This window comes from Numida meleagris, chromosome 4, assembly GCF_002078875.1.
Source record: "Numida meleagris isolate 19003 breed g44 Domestic line chromosome 4, NumMel1.0, whole genome shotgun sequence".
Classification (NCBI taxonomy): Eukaryota; Metazoa; Chordata; class Aves; order Galliformes; family Numididae; genus Numida; species Numida meleagris.
In genome coordinates this window covers 25699901-25712759 of record NC_034412.1, presented here as the reverse complement: position 1 = coordinate 25712759, position 12859 = coordinate 25699901, and the positions used below count along the sequence as shown (strand labels likewise).

General features: G+C 39.7%; 2 long non-coding RNA genes across 15 annotated transcripts in view; one reads left to right on the top strand and one right to left on the bottom strand.

The window, feature by feature from the left end:
• LOC110397308 overlaps positions 1-12859 on the bottom strand; it is a 297352-nt gene that overhangs the window by 14815 nt on the left and 269678 nt on the right. For 12 of the 13 annotated variants that reach the window (XR_002437684.1, XR_002437681.1, XR_002437687.1 and 9 more), the window contains 2 exons: positions 2327-2457; positions 906-1048 (listed from right to left, as the gene is read on the bottom strand). This is a non-coding gene — a long non-coding RNA (uncharacterized LOC110397308). The remainder of the gene's footprint in view (positions 1-905; positions 1049-2326; positions 2458-12859) is intronic. The other variant, XR_002437685.1, reaches the window with a different exon arrangement.
• Positions 2477-12859, top strand: part of LOC110397309 — a 66843-nt gene continuing 56460 nt past the window's right edge. Inside the window, exon 1 of one of the 2 annotated variants that reach the window (XR_002437698.1) lies at positions 2477-11552. This is a non-coding gene — a long non-coding RNA (uncharacterized LOC110397309). The remainder of the gene's footprint in view (positions 11553-12859) is intronic. The other variant, XR_002437697.1, reaches the window with a different exon arrangement.

The window sequence follows — 12859 nt, the reverse complement described above, 5'->3', positions numbered from 1 at the left end:
CCTGCTCTTTTGCACTGATCTTTGTCTTGTTCACCCTCACAGGTAACTGAGGCGTGCCCTCTGCTGCTTGGATAACAGCAAATACATCACTTCATGATGAAAATGTGGCCAGGGAGACTAGTGACTCTTAGTTTTGCCTTTGGGTCAGTGAGGTTTTCAAGGAAGGCCCTGTGGTTTGCTTGGTCCTGTTATTGCAGATTCTGTTGTTAGTAAATCTATAAAAATACCTATTAATAGAAATGATGAGGAGTGAGAGTACAACTGTACTCCAGTGCTTTAGAATATTTATCAGACTCATATACATCTGCTGAGCCTCATTCCCAGAAGCTTTTAATTTTAGCAGGTTATTGGCAGAAATCCATTTGTTGCTTCCTTCTGGTGCTTTTATGCATTTGATTTTTATGCCTTTCTAATAAGGGCCCATGAATATTTTCAGGCCTAACCTAAGATGGTTCCCTGCTAAATACACCTAAAACCTACAGGTAATAAACTTTGGTAAGTAAACAAGAAAGGAACCAATACTAAGCCCATGTTGCAGACAGGAAAACTGCAGCTGCTGTGACAGGCAGCATAACCAGGGCCCACTTAGAGCTGTTACTATTAACGTTTGTCTCTGCTCACAAGCCAGCAATACTCTCTTCTTTGCACTGGCTCTAGTGCTTATCCAGCCTCGCTTTGGGCCCTTTCAGTGCCTTACAGCAACAGAAAACCAACTTGAAAAGAAGGGAAGAGGAAGAGGGGATGATGGCAGGGCTGAGGCAGCCAGTGGGAACACCAGCTTTAGGAACTGCAGCCTCAGGCAGAAGGAGATTAGATAGCTTGTCCCTTATCACAGCTGTGACAGAGCCAAGACTGAATCAACATCTAAGCCCAAGCTCAGTGCCTAGCACCTAGAAAAAACTCACCTCTTGATTATTCTGTTTGGTGATCTTCCTTTTACACTCACCATTTTGACATTTAAATACTTAATTGTCCAATAAAAGGTTTTTTTAATTTCCTTTAATGTAAAGGCATGCTTTTCATTTCTGTGTCATACATCTTGCAAACCCTAAACAATAATAATAAAAAGAGAAATGTAGGTATTCATATGAAAAATACAAAATGTCAGTTTTCAAGCACACAAAAGATAGCCTAGCTTAGAAGATATTTTTAAAATGTTAGAAAAAAAAAGAAAATATCTTAAAATGGTATAAAAACTAGATGCATTTCAGCTTTAAAGGGCTATTTTTTGTTTTACAGAAAGAGCTTATATTCAAACACGCATACAGTTTTATGTAGCGAGAAATGCAGAGGCACCACATAAATAGTTGTATATCAAAGGTAACCTACTGCATAATATATTTATGGAAATGAAAGTGCTATTGCTAGAAAACTGGTAATAAATGGCTATCTGGAGTGCCCGGGAAGGGCAAAATCAAGATTTCCCAAAGACATTAATTGAACCAGGTCTTCTTTTTCTTTCTTTAATACAGGCAAAAGTGTAAGAAATACACTTGGCATTTACTTGCAAAACAATGCTAAAAATAATCCAAGTTAAGTGATTAAGAAGAAATGGCTCTGAATTATGTGGTTATCAGAGCAATAAAAGGAGAATACTGATTAGCATGCCATATCTTTAGTACCGTACCAATCCAATTCTCTCCTTTAGTAATTCTTTTTTGTAGCCATTGTAACAAAAGGAAACTTAAGTCATCCAGACATTTACAGTTCCTTTTATTTTTTTTTAAACAGGTCTTAATTTCTCTACCTAAGAAGCTGTGTTTTCTACATGTAGCACTTGTAATCATACTTTCCTACATGATGAAATGTCCCTAGGCATTAATTAATTTCTACATAACTCATCCATATTTCATTTTAAAAGGTATGCTTTTGCTTACACCACTTTATGAAGAGGCCTTCAAAATAAGCTCCAATACTCATAATTCAAGAATATATCTGTAACGAAAGTACATAACTAAAATAGGACAGTTATTTTGAAAGATGTAATTTTTAAAAAAGTTTAAAAGATTTTCATGCTACAGCAAAAGAAGGTTAAAGAACGTAATGGTTAGAAATATCCTCAGAAAAGAAATGTACAGTATTCAGTACTTCAGGAAAAGTCTTACAACATTTAATGTGTCAGACTAATACAGGTTAGAATTGGGCCCAGGTAGTCTCTACTGTAATCTACACAAAACAGGGTCAGTCGAGGCTGCTCAGTGTTTCATCCAGTTGGGTCTTGAAAACCTCCAAGGCTGGAGCCTGCACAGCCTCCTTGGCAACCTGGCCCACCCTTTGTCTGTCCTCAGTTGAAAAAATATTTTCCTATACCCAGGACATCACCTACTTCAGTTTTTGCTTGTCTCTTGACTTTGTGCCACTGACCATTGTGGTTCTGTCTTCTTGGTCATCTCTCCATTGGCACTCATGTGTTGCAGTTGGGTCTTTCTGAACCCATCCCTCCTCCAAGCTGATGAACTAAAAAAAAAAACCAAAACATTAAAAACAGCATTAGACAGGGAGGTCCTAGGGTAACCCCCAAAGAGCGCATAGCTGGCCTCCAGGTAGGGCATGTACTGTTTAACCACCCACCCACTGGGCCTGAGGGCCCAGGCAGGTTTTCACCCATCTAGCAGACCACCCATCCAGACCAAAATGTTCCAACTTGCATACTAGCATGCTGTGGGGATGGAAAGAGTACTTCTGGATTTTTTTTTTAAGTTTTATTTTTTAACTCATGCCCATATTTCTAAACTAAAGAAAACTCTTCATTGAATTTCATTGCAATATTTTCAGGTCACATGGGTGAGAAATATTTACTCAGACAAAATTTCTTTTTTTTTGCACCTAGCATACAATGCAGTTTATTGATTTTATGCAGTAAATTTCATTGTGTTTCTTTTCTTTCTCTCTAGTATAGAAATGAGTGAGAAATACTGTGCAGAACTGTTCTCAAATGAATTGCCGCCACCTTGATCGTAGCTTGTTTTGAGAATGATTTGTATTTAAACCTATTTATTTTGGAACAGGTTGCCCAGGGAGGCAGCGAAAGCCCCATCCTTGGAGACACCCAAGGTCGGGCTGGACAGTGCTGTGGGCAACATGATCAAGCCCTGGATGTCCCTGCTCACTGCAGAGCAGTTGGTCTAGATGACCTTTAAAGATCCCTTCCAAGTCAAATAGTTTTATGATTCTATGATTTTGTTGCTATCAGAGTCCGTGAAACTTTGTGGGTGCGTAGATGAGGTTCAGGAATGGTAGTTTTGGGTTGGGAGATAACCTGAGCAGTTTAGAGATGGGGGCCCTCAAGCACATGATTTCATTCTGAGTCCTTTGTGCAATGTGCTTGTTTACGAGCAGGTGAATGGATACCCGGAAAATGTTCTCTCTTCTCCACACTTCACCCCCCAAAAGAGTTGGTACCTTCACAGCTCTGTGTTGTGTAGGTTCAGCAGCACAAATGACTTCAAAGTCTCAAGAAGTGATGCTACCCACTCTTCAGAGGTCCAAGATCAACAGCTTCAAATTTTGATCACCCCAAATAGTCAGCTGCAAAGAGCTGTTGTGACATCCCCATGCGAATCTCAGAGTGCAGCCCAGGACTACTTCTGCAAGGGGTTTAATGTGATTCCAACATGACAGGATGTTCATTTCTCAACACTGAAAATAATTTAATATCTCTTACTCTTTTTCAGATGCATTTTCAATGTTTGCACCATTGTTTTTCTGTTATAACTATCCTTTTCTTTCTTTACTCTAGATATATGTTACTACTGGAAATTGCTTTTCTTTTGTAACCAGACACTTCAATTTGAGGGGCAGAATATATGATATCTGGCAGAGCTTATGCCAAAAAGAAGGAATACAAAATTACATGAGAAATATAGATGTATGAACAGAAAAAATCCTCAGTTAAAGTTTGCATATATGAAAAGCTCTAGACATAAAATCACTGTCAACTTCGTAATTGTGTCATACCAAAAAGAAAAAGGTCAATTTACCTTTGACATACCACACAAATATTTAGGTGGGTGCTTGTTTCTTTTGTAATGCAGAGAATCTCTTCATTATTCTTGAACACCACTACTAATCTCATCTTTTACGTTCTTGCCACTGACTCTTTTCTCTTTGAAGTCAGCAGATACACTTTCACTGAGCCTTCTGCAGTGCTCCAGGCCCTCTGCTGTAAACTGTTTGGGCTTCAGACTGTCTCCTCCATTGTAGAAGCACATATTTCTCCTTGTTTTTCACTTTTTCCTAAGTTTGGGCAGTTGTTCTTTTCCACACCACCACCTTTCAGTATAATGGCATAATTCTTCCATCTGAATCATATGAATTCATGTGAAATTTTCCTCTCTAAAATTGGGGATTATTTTTTTTCCATAATTTTGTAGCCTATCAATAACCTGACGGAAGTTCAAGTCAGAAAAATGCAAAAACAAAAATGTGAATGAAGATGCCTAATATTCACTTTAAGGCACCGTGTCCCAAACTACAGTCTTCATAACTCCCTGATGACTTTGGAGTCCCTTGAATCCTTTATCTGTGCCATTTTCTGAGCCCTTGGCATGCTGCCAGGCTGGAGTGGCTGTCCAGCTTCTCAAATGGAGGAGGCTGAACCTGCAGCTGTCTTTAGTGGGTTTTTACATGGGCAGGTGGCTATTTCCTGAAGGCTTTACATTCTTCTTTTTTTCCTGGGCATCTCAGAACTAGCTTATTGTGGAGTGGCACAATCACCATTTACATTTAAGCCTAATTTGGATTCATAAAGCAAGGCATTCCTCAGCCTGTTTCACCTAAGGGGCTTTATCCAGCTGGCATGCTCATAGCATGACTAATGGTGCAGATCAAGAGAGAAGCGCAGGAGGAGGTGGTGTTGGGAGTCCTCATTCACTTCTTCAGAAGTACTAGGAGCAGGCATCGTGGGCAGCCTGGCTCCAGTTCCTAGCTGGCAGAGAGATTAGTTTTATGCCCACCTTTCACCCCAATCTTCCACCCAAAAGAATTCTGATTTGGCTTTCCTCTATGAAACAGCTCTGTGTTTTAAAGGAATATATTTTTATTTCCATAAGTAAATGGAAGGAGTGGGGAAGAACTGTGCACAGAATTTTTGCCAGAATAGTCATGTTATTGTGGTGTCCTGGAGCACTTAGAACTCTTGCACAGGAAAAGGAGGGGGGTGAGCTCCATTCCTCACTAGTGGTTATTTTAAAAGTTTTAGATGATGATTGATTAAAAAATAAATAAATCCTTAGCCTGCTGGCAGTTGTAAATCTCAGCCGGATGCCTAATGCTACTCACAGGTTGAAGAGGAAAGGGAGGTACCTGCCTCAGTAGGAAGTGTATTTTTCTGCACACCTGTCTGTTTCTCTACCCTGCTTTCTTCCTTCCTCTCAAAGGTCTTTTACATCTCTGTCTGGATTTAGACCCAGAATTTACTATTCAGTCCAAGCATTCCCAAGCTATGCTGATAGCTAAGAGCGTAAAGTGAGATTTGCCCTAAGGCACAGAACCCAGCACATACATTTAAAAAGCTTTGTGTGCACAAAACTGGCTATTAGAGTGGTATTTGAAAATGAACAGAAATGGATGTTGGTATGTGCATTTGACAGCAGTGTGTACAAAGCAAGCAAAGAGTTGTGTCTTGTGGTTTGTGTGTCTAATTCAGCATGCAAAGCAGTGGGTAAGAAAGGTTAAGTCAAAATAATTTGGACACTTCAGAGTCTTTTCATACCATTTGACAGAATACCTTTTTAAAGACTTTTTCATGTTAGTACTCTTGAAAGGCAAAAAGCACTCAAATCATTGAAATGGGTTTAAGTGTGTATTTTTTAACAAAATGTATGTGCTTTAAAAAATAATATTTAAGAAATATTCCTACTAAAGATGTATATTCCCTAAAAGGAAGAGAGAAGAGTCTAATGTTTATAGTATTCCCAATATAAAACTGGAACAAATAAGATGTTATTGCAGAGCAGCTACATCTGAATAAAGCCAAAGGGATTAGAAGACCTCTCTGAATAAAGGTTAGGTCAAGTAATTTTTTACACTGCACAGAGTATCTTATCTTTATACCACTGACCTCAGGTGTAGCTGGGATGTGTTTTTGGAAGTTCATCTGCTACATAACACACTGGCAAGCTAAGGGCAGATTTTTCTGCCACTGGTGCACGGCAGAGTCAGCATACAATCCTGAATTGTATGATTGATGATGAAATGATGATGAAACAACAAACAAGTACAGAGAGAACTTTTAAAAAGACTCCTTCTTAAAACGAATGTGGGATTTTACATATGAATAACTTAAACATGCAGAGTATCTGTAGGCTGTAACTGGGTGATTCAGCCAACGAGTTGTTTCTAATCAGGTTAAAGCAGAAAAGCTGTCCAGTCTAAGGCAACTGAGAGGATCATCAAGATGTTGAGAGATCAAGATTTATCACTGAAGAATATTTTCCCAGATTTTAAAGAAACAGAGATGTCTTTTTTTCTCTTGTAACATCACTGTAAGGGTACCTAAGACAGAACATTTACTAGATCATCTTTGAAACTTCAGAAACTTGAAAGCACGTTATATGGGAAGTGTAGAACTGCATAAACCCTCTGACTTCAGCCAGCAAAGTAAAAGGGAAATTTAATACCCCAAAAGTATTAACATTGTATTTACAGCTGCTGCTGCTGCCCACATGAAAAAAATGTTTCCCAGGGGCTGAGATCAAAGGTACTGCCAGAGTGTGACATACTCTGGGACTACGCTATAATAATTTCACAGATTGTTTCCAATGAAAATGTGTGTGATATAAACTGCAGGCGTTCACAAACAGAGAATGAAGGAACCAAACTTTTTTTTAATACAGGTTAAATTTTAAATTAGCCACACTTCAGCTGTGCAACAGCTCCATTAAAACTACCTTCTTTATCTATGATTTTCAAGGAACATGTATGATCAAAGTATCCTAGAACTTTGGTGGGACCATGAGTCCTATGCAACTACTAACCAGTATATTGCTAATAGTATGTTGTCCATTTGCTACGATTTATTTTTGTAATTATTTTTGCCATGATCTTAGATACCTCATACTTCAGGAAACATAGATAGAAGCAGAAGGTTCTGTCTAAAAATCAAGGCAACCCCCAAGGTTACTCTATTTTGCAGGATTTCTTAGCTGGAGGAAACTGTGCTGTTCCTCCCTGCTCTATTTTGCCCCCTGCTTTGCACAAGGGAAGCATTGCATCAAGAAGGACAGAGGGAAGGCAGCAGTCCCTTCACCAGGCACTGTGGGTAATGTCCCAGAGTGGTGCCCTCATGACCCCATTAGTGTTAATGGGAGCCAGGCATTTCTACTTCCATATACCATGCTCCAAATGAGTCCACTGAAGTCATTGTAAAAGTGTTTGAAATTAGTCCTCTGCAAAACTTGTGCTGAAAAGAGAACCTGAGAGCTGCCCAGCAGGCATAGATGCAAAAGCTCTGCCATATATTGATATGTCTGATAGCTTGGCACACTGCAAAAATTGAAGCACTGGGAGGGGAAGGAGGTGATGTGGAATGTGCCTGCCTCACCTGGGCTCTGAACTGGCTGGCTTTAGAGAGGCATCCTCAGACAGGCCTTCTCTCTGCACATTGTTCAGCTGCTAAAAAGCACCTGAACCAGTCACTGCCGTTTGCATCCCCAGCCCAGGCAAAGCACCGTTGACTTATTTTGCTGTTCCAGTCTGCTGCAGAACAGCTGCACAGCCCAGTTACATCTCTCTTGGGAGCATGGAAGGACATGCATGCATTACAGAAGGCTGACCACTAAAACCTCCCGCATAGCTACTCTCCCAGCAGGGAAACCAGTGGCATTCCTGCTGCCCCCAAGGTATGGGGAGCAGGTCCTGAGGGAGCTGCCCTGCAGCAGACAGTGGCTGCAAGGAGGGTCTGCTGCATCTGGGAACAGGGCCCCAGGGAACTTGGTCTGTGCTTTCTGCCATGGGTGGTCCTTTCTCTGATGTCTGAGGGGAATGTTTATTCCCAGGTAGGCATTGCAACAGAATTGCAGATGGTACAAAATTGTTTCTGGAATGAAAATGAGAAGGGGTGGGAAACCAGCCCCCATCACCTCCTTACTTGCACCACTGCAAGTTTGTAATAGCTCCAATGATTGCAATAATACTATGTACTGCAAGTTCCTGGGAGAAAAGAGCCAAATTCTTTCTTATTTCCAAAGATGTCTTGAATTCCTTGACTGTTCAACTGGATAAGCGAAGATAGATGGTTCCAGGTTATGCCAATTTTCAGTTACCCTTGTGCATTCCCAGAATCACCAAGTTAACAACAACCTGTTTTCTCACTTCCTGTATTCCTGCAGCTGTGTGGTCCCCTGCAGACTGAGCAGTCTTCCATGAGCTGTAAAACAAAATGAGGACTGCCCTAGTTTAGGCTTTGTTTCAGATTTGCTTGGAGCACTTTGGTTGGCCAGTAGCTTGAGGTAGCACAACGCAGGCACATGGGGAGCCTGCCCCTGGACTGATGGCAATCAGCTCCAGTGCATGGATACACCAGGTAAAAGATTTCCTGATTGCATTTTTTTGTTCTCTTTTTTTTGTGGCAGCACAGAAAGATATTTCACTGTTTCTTTCTTTGTCCTCATCAATGCAAAGTAGCCCGCAGACAAAGTATGTGGCTGGATAAGGGAAAGCAATCTTTGAGCTTCAGGGCATGATGTGATCCCTGCAGAGAAAGTCATTTCTCCTCATGCACTACCCATGCCATTGCACAAGCAACTACAGGCAGCCTTGTACGCGTGCTGAGGCAGGGGACAACAAGAGTGACCTTACTTCTGCTTTCCAACCCCTCACTGACCGCAGCAGGGACCTGCACAGCCCATGGGAGCATCTGTGAGGGTCAAAGTAGCACATGGCCTTCCTTCCAGCTCTCCTGCCCTAATCTGCACAGTCTATTTGTCTGTCTGTCTCTCAAAACAGTCTTTATTTGCCTCACCAGCAATTTTACCCTCTGGAGAAACAGAGTCTGATGCCACTCACGTCTCCAGAAGGAAGACGTTGCCATTCTTGCACATGGAAATAGCCATTCTGTTTATAACTATTTTCATTTTGCCCTGAATTAAATTATATATTTTATATATTTCTGTTCCCTCATGCATTTTTCTGGGTTCCAAAAGAAATATGGTAAAATAATATTTCAATGAATATATTTCTCATTCTTTAGAAAATCAGTTAAGCATTTGAAGAAGCCTCTGAGCTTTATGTGTGACTTTCAAGGATGACGTGCAACATTCTGCACATGTTTTAGGAGCATAAGCTTTCTTTTCCTAGATAAATAAAATGCAATTCAAACAACATACAAACACTTTATCAGCAAGATGAAACTTTTTATCTGACTCCCCAATGTTTGGCCAATTGAAGCTAAAATGGAGCCTCATGTAAACTCACAAAGGAAGAATTAAAAAGCTAATTATAGCCTCAATTTTCATGCTGTTTTTCTACAAACTGATTGTTCATCTTAGAGATAATAGCATGACTTTCAGATTTCTTTTGAAATAATTTGTTTTCTTTATGCTAAAGCTACCGATTGGCAACATGTATAGACACAGTGCTAATATGACAGCAGACAATGTAATGAAAAGCCAATATAGCATGTTGGTCTACTTCCTACTATGAAAGTTGGCACACAATACTCTGACCCAGCTACCCAGATTCACTTCTAATTCAGTGGCTCACAGAGTGGTATGATGACAACTGATTTTAAAAAACATGTTTTCCTCAAAATATAGTGGTCCCTATGCTTGCATCATGTTTTCTTGATAAAGCTCGGCACTATCATCACCTTGCCTTATAGGCTACTTCGGTCTTCTATTTGTTTCTGCAAGATTTTGTATAGTTTTCAGAAGTCTTTTTCAATTTGGTTGCTGGCATATTGAGAATGTGAAGGAATTTCCACTCATTATTTCCCTTGATCATCTTTGAAAATAGATACTCTGATGGATGGGTATATTTCACTTGATTAAAAGGAAGGGGTTTCAGAAATGTATAACTGCATTCTACAGATGATTTCCTGTATGTCTAGTTTTGCTTATTCAATAAGATTAGAAAAGGTCAAGATCAAAATGAAATCCTCTTTCTTATTTGTGCTAAACAGAAATTCATAGCTGGGATGAGATAGAACAGTCACTGAAAATCTGAAATCACAGTACAAGACCTCCATACACTTAAAAATCATAGCAATGATTGTAAGAAAAAAAACCTTCCACACTGTCTGTTTGTTCTTTCTGTCAACATGCAGTAGCAATAGGCAGCATAGTTATAGCATGAAATAGGAGATCTGGTTTTAAACTTTGTTCCTTGTATCAGTTCCATTTTAGGTCATCGCAACTTTTTTGTATTTTTTTCCCTTGAAAATCAGCTTGATCATTTTATTTTACTGTTTCATTCTGATGAAGCAGAAGATTCTGTGTTACATTATTCACTTTGCAAAGCTGTATGACCTTATAGGTTTTGTAATACTAAAGCAGGTAAATTTACCAAAGTTGAAAGATGCAGAATAATGCCATTTTAACTACATTTCAGCAACTGCATCTTTCAAACAGAAAACTGAACCATCAGTCAATGCCAGCAATTTGTCACTATTATATTTCTCTTCATTTCTTTGCAACTATGAAGATAATAGTTATTAACTCTACCACTTCTAAGCTGGAAGCTTAGTGTACATTATACTTACTTCACAATATGGTAAAAGTAATAACGGATCTGAATCACAACTCTTCTAAGTACTGGATCATTAAGCTATAGTTACAATCATTCCTTTCTGCTGCACATTTTCTAACCAAGGCTGACCCCAGAGGTGACATTGGAAGATTTGAGGTCCTTCTAAGTTTTTATCAGAGCAAACAGATCCTGTTTCAGTAGCACTTAAACCTGGATTTACAGTAGTCCCAGCTGTCCTTCAGGGTCCTATAGAGGACCAGGCTGTCCTGCTTACTTCACCTTCTCTGGAATCTAGATGCTTGCTGTAGCAGTTCCTGGCATCCTGATGACCCACTGGATGCATACAGGAAGCACCTGCAGGTACAGGCAATATTGCAGCAGTACTAAGCCTTTTATGAAATGACACCTAATGCTCTCTGTGTCATTTTTGTTGACAAACAAAGTTGGTGCCAGAGCTGGTACTCATACAGTAAAAACAGCACTGAATATACTAATCTAGAAATCAAAAGCACATAAACCAATTCCCTTTACTATCTTCCTTCCCTTCTTTTTTGTAGAAGTGTGTTTTCCAGAGACTTGCTCTTTTAAAAACGGCCAGAGAGAGGCAGATGGGAGTTCTGGAGTAATTATTCCGCAGTTGGGTGCAATTACATGTTGCTGCTGCTCTCTAGCTGAAAGCTATTGCAAACACCTGTTGTGCTTTCAGTCCACACAATTCCTACCAGCTGAGCCTAAGCACATACTCCAATGGACACTTGAGAGGTCTTTCAGCACATGCACAGTTGTGAATGTTGCATTTTTCAGTGTTCCTGTGCTTGTAGTGTCACTGTGTTTTAAGAAGCAGGTTGCTGAATACTGTCGCAAAGGTAAGTGTATACTTTAAAGCCAATCTGAAACACTAAGGCTAGGGAAGAACAAGTTACAATATGAATGTTTTAAAGTATATTGACAATATTAAGATGTGGTTTACTGTTTCTGTACCTTTTGTGTCTGTTGCAGGGGGCTAGAGAAAGGATATTTATTAGTGCTAGACCTGTGGGCAGTCTTTTTGTAACCAGGTGCCAGTACTGGCTGTGTGCGGATATGCTGGTGGTTTGTTTTTCCTCTTTGTGTCCCATAACTGAGTGATCTTGTCTGTGGCAATTTTGGAAAGAATGTTCTGTGGCCAAGCTCCAGAAAATTTTGGAATGGCAGTTTTTAGAGTGTAGCAGCCTCCAGCTGCCCTTAAGGAGAGAAGAGATGTAAAACATAGAAAGGTACTGTTTTTTGCCACTCCTTTTCCAACCCCCTCTTTAGTTAGTATCATCAACTTGATGAAATCTAATATCAGTACATATGATGATCTGGAGAGTACTGTGGATAGGGTGCTGAATGGTGTGCTGAGATGTGTTTAAACTCAGTTCTGTTCTAAGCTGCAAGCCACAGAAGCTTGGGCAAGAAGTACAATCAAGTGGTTCCTATAGAATGTGGCTCTTCTGTCTCTATGGCCTTTGTGTGCCCTGCTGTGTACAGGATTGCGTGCAAGGAAATCTATTTGACACTACTTCAGAAAAAGTAATCAGTCAACAATTAGAGCTGCAAATGGGTGCTTGCTTGTTCAGGGACAGTCATTTCAATTCATGTCAGATTTATGTAGCTACATATGTTAAACATAGTATACTTCCATCTTATAAATGTGCAAAATGTAGCTATGTTTTAATTGCCATAGTAATATTACAAGAATTCTGGGGAGGGAAGGAAACAACTGTCACAATTTCACATTTGTCTCCTTTAAATAGTTCTAAAGTAAGGGTTGTAAACAAAGTACCTTCGTAAATTGCATTTCAAAAGAATCAAATTAGTAAAAAGTAAATTCATAAAGCATTCTGTAACAGTGGATAATTAAGATAAAACTTACACCCAAGGAAATGGAGGGAAAAAAGTTGTGCTGAATTAATACTTCTAGCAATCACTTCAACCCACCTGTACATTAGTATGGCTGTAATTGCCTGAAACGTTATTACCTTCTAAATGTTCAAATTAGGTGCAAAACTATTTAATTTCACCACAGCTGCAAAGTAGATGCCTATGTCTGTATTTTATTAAGACAATGTAACACCATAATGTGATGGAAAGTACCGTGATAACAGCAGAGTGGCAAAGTCTTTGGCTGCAGCAAATGAAGATGAACCCA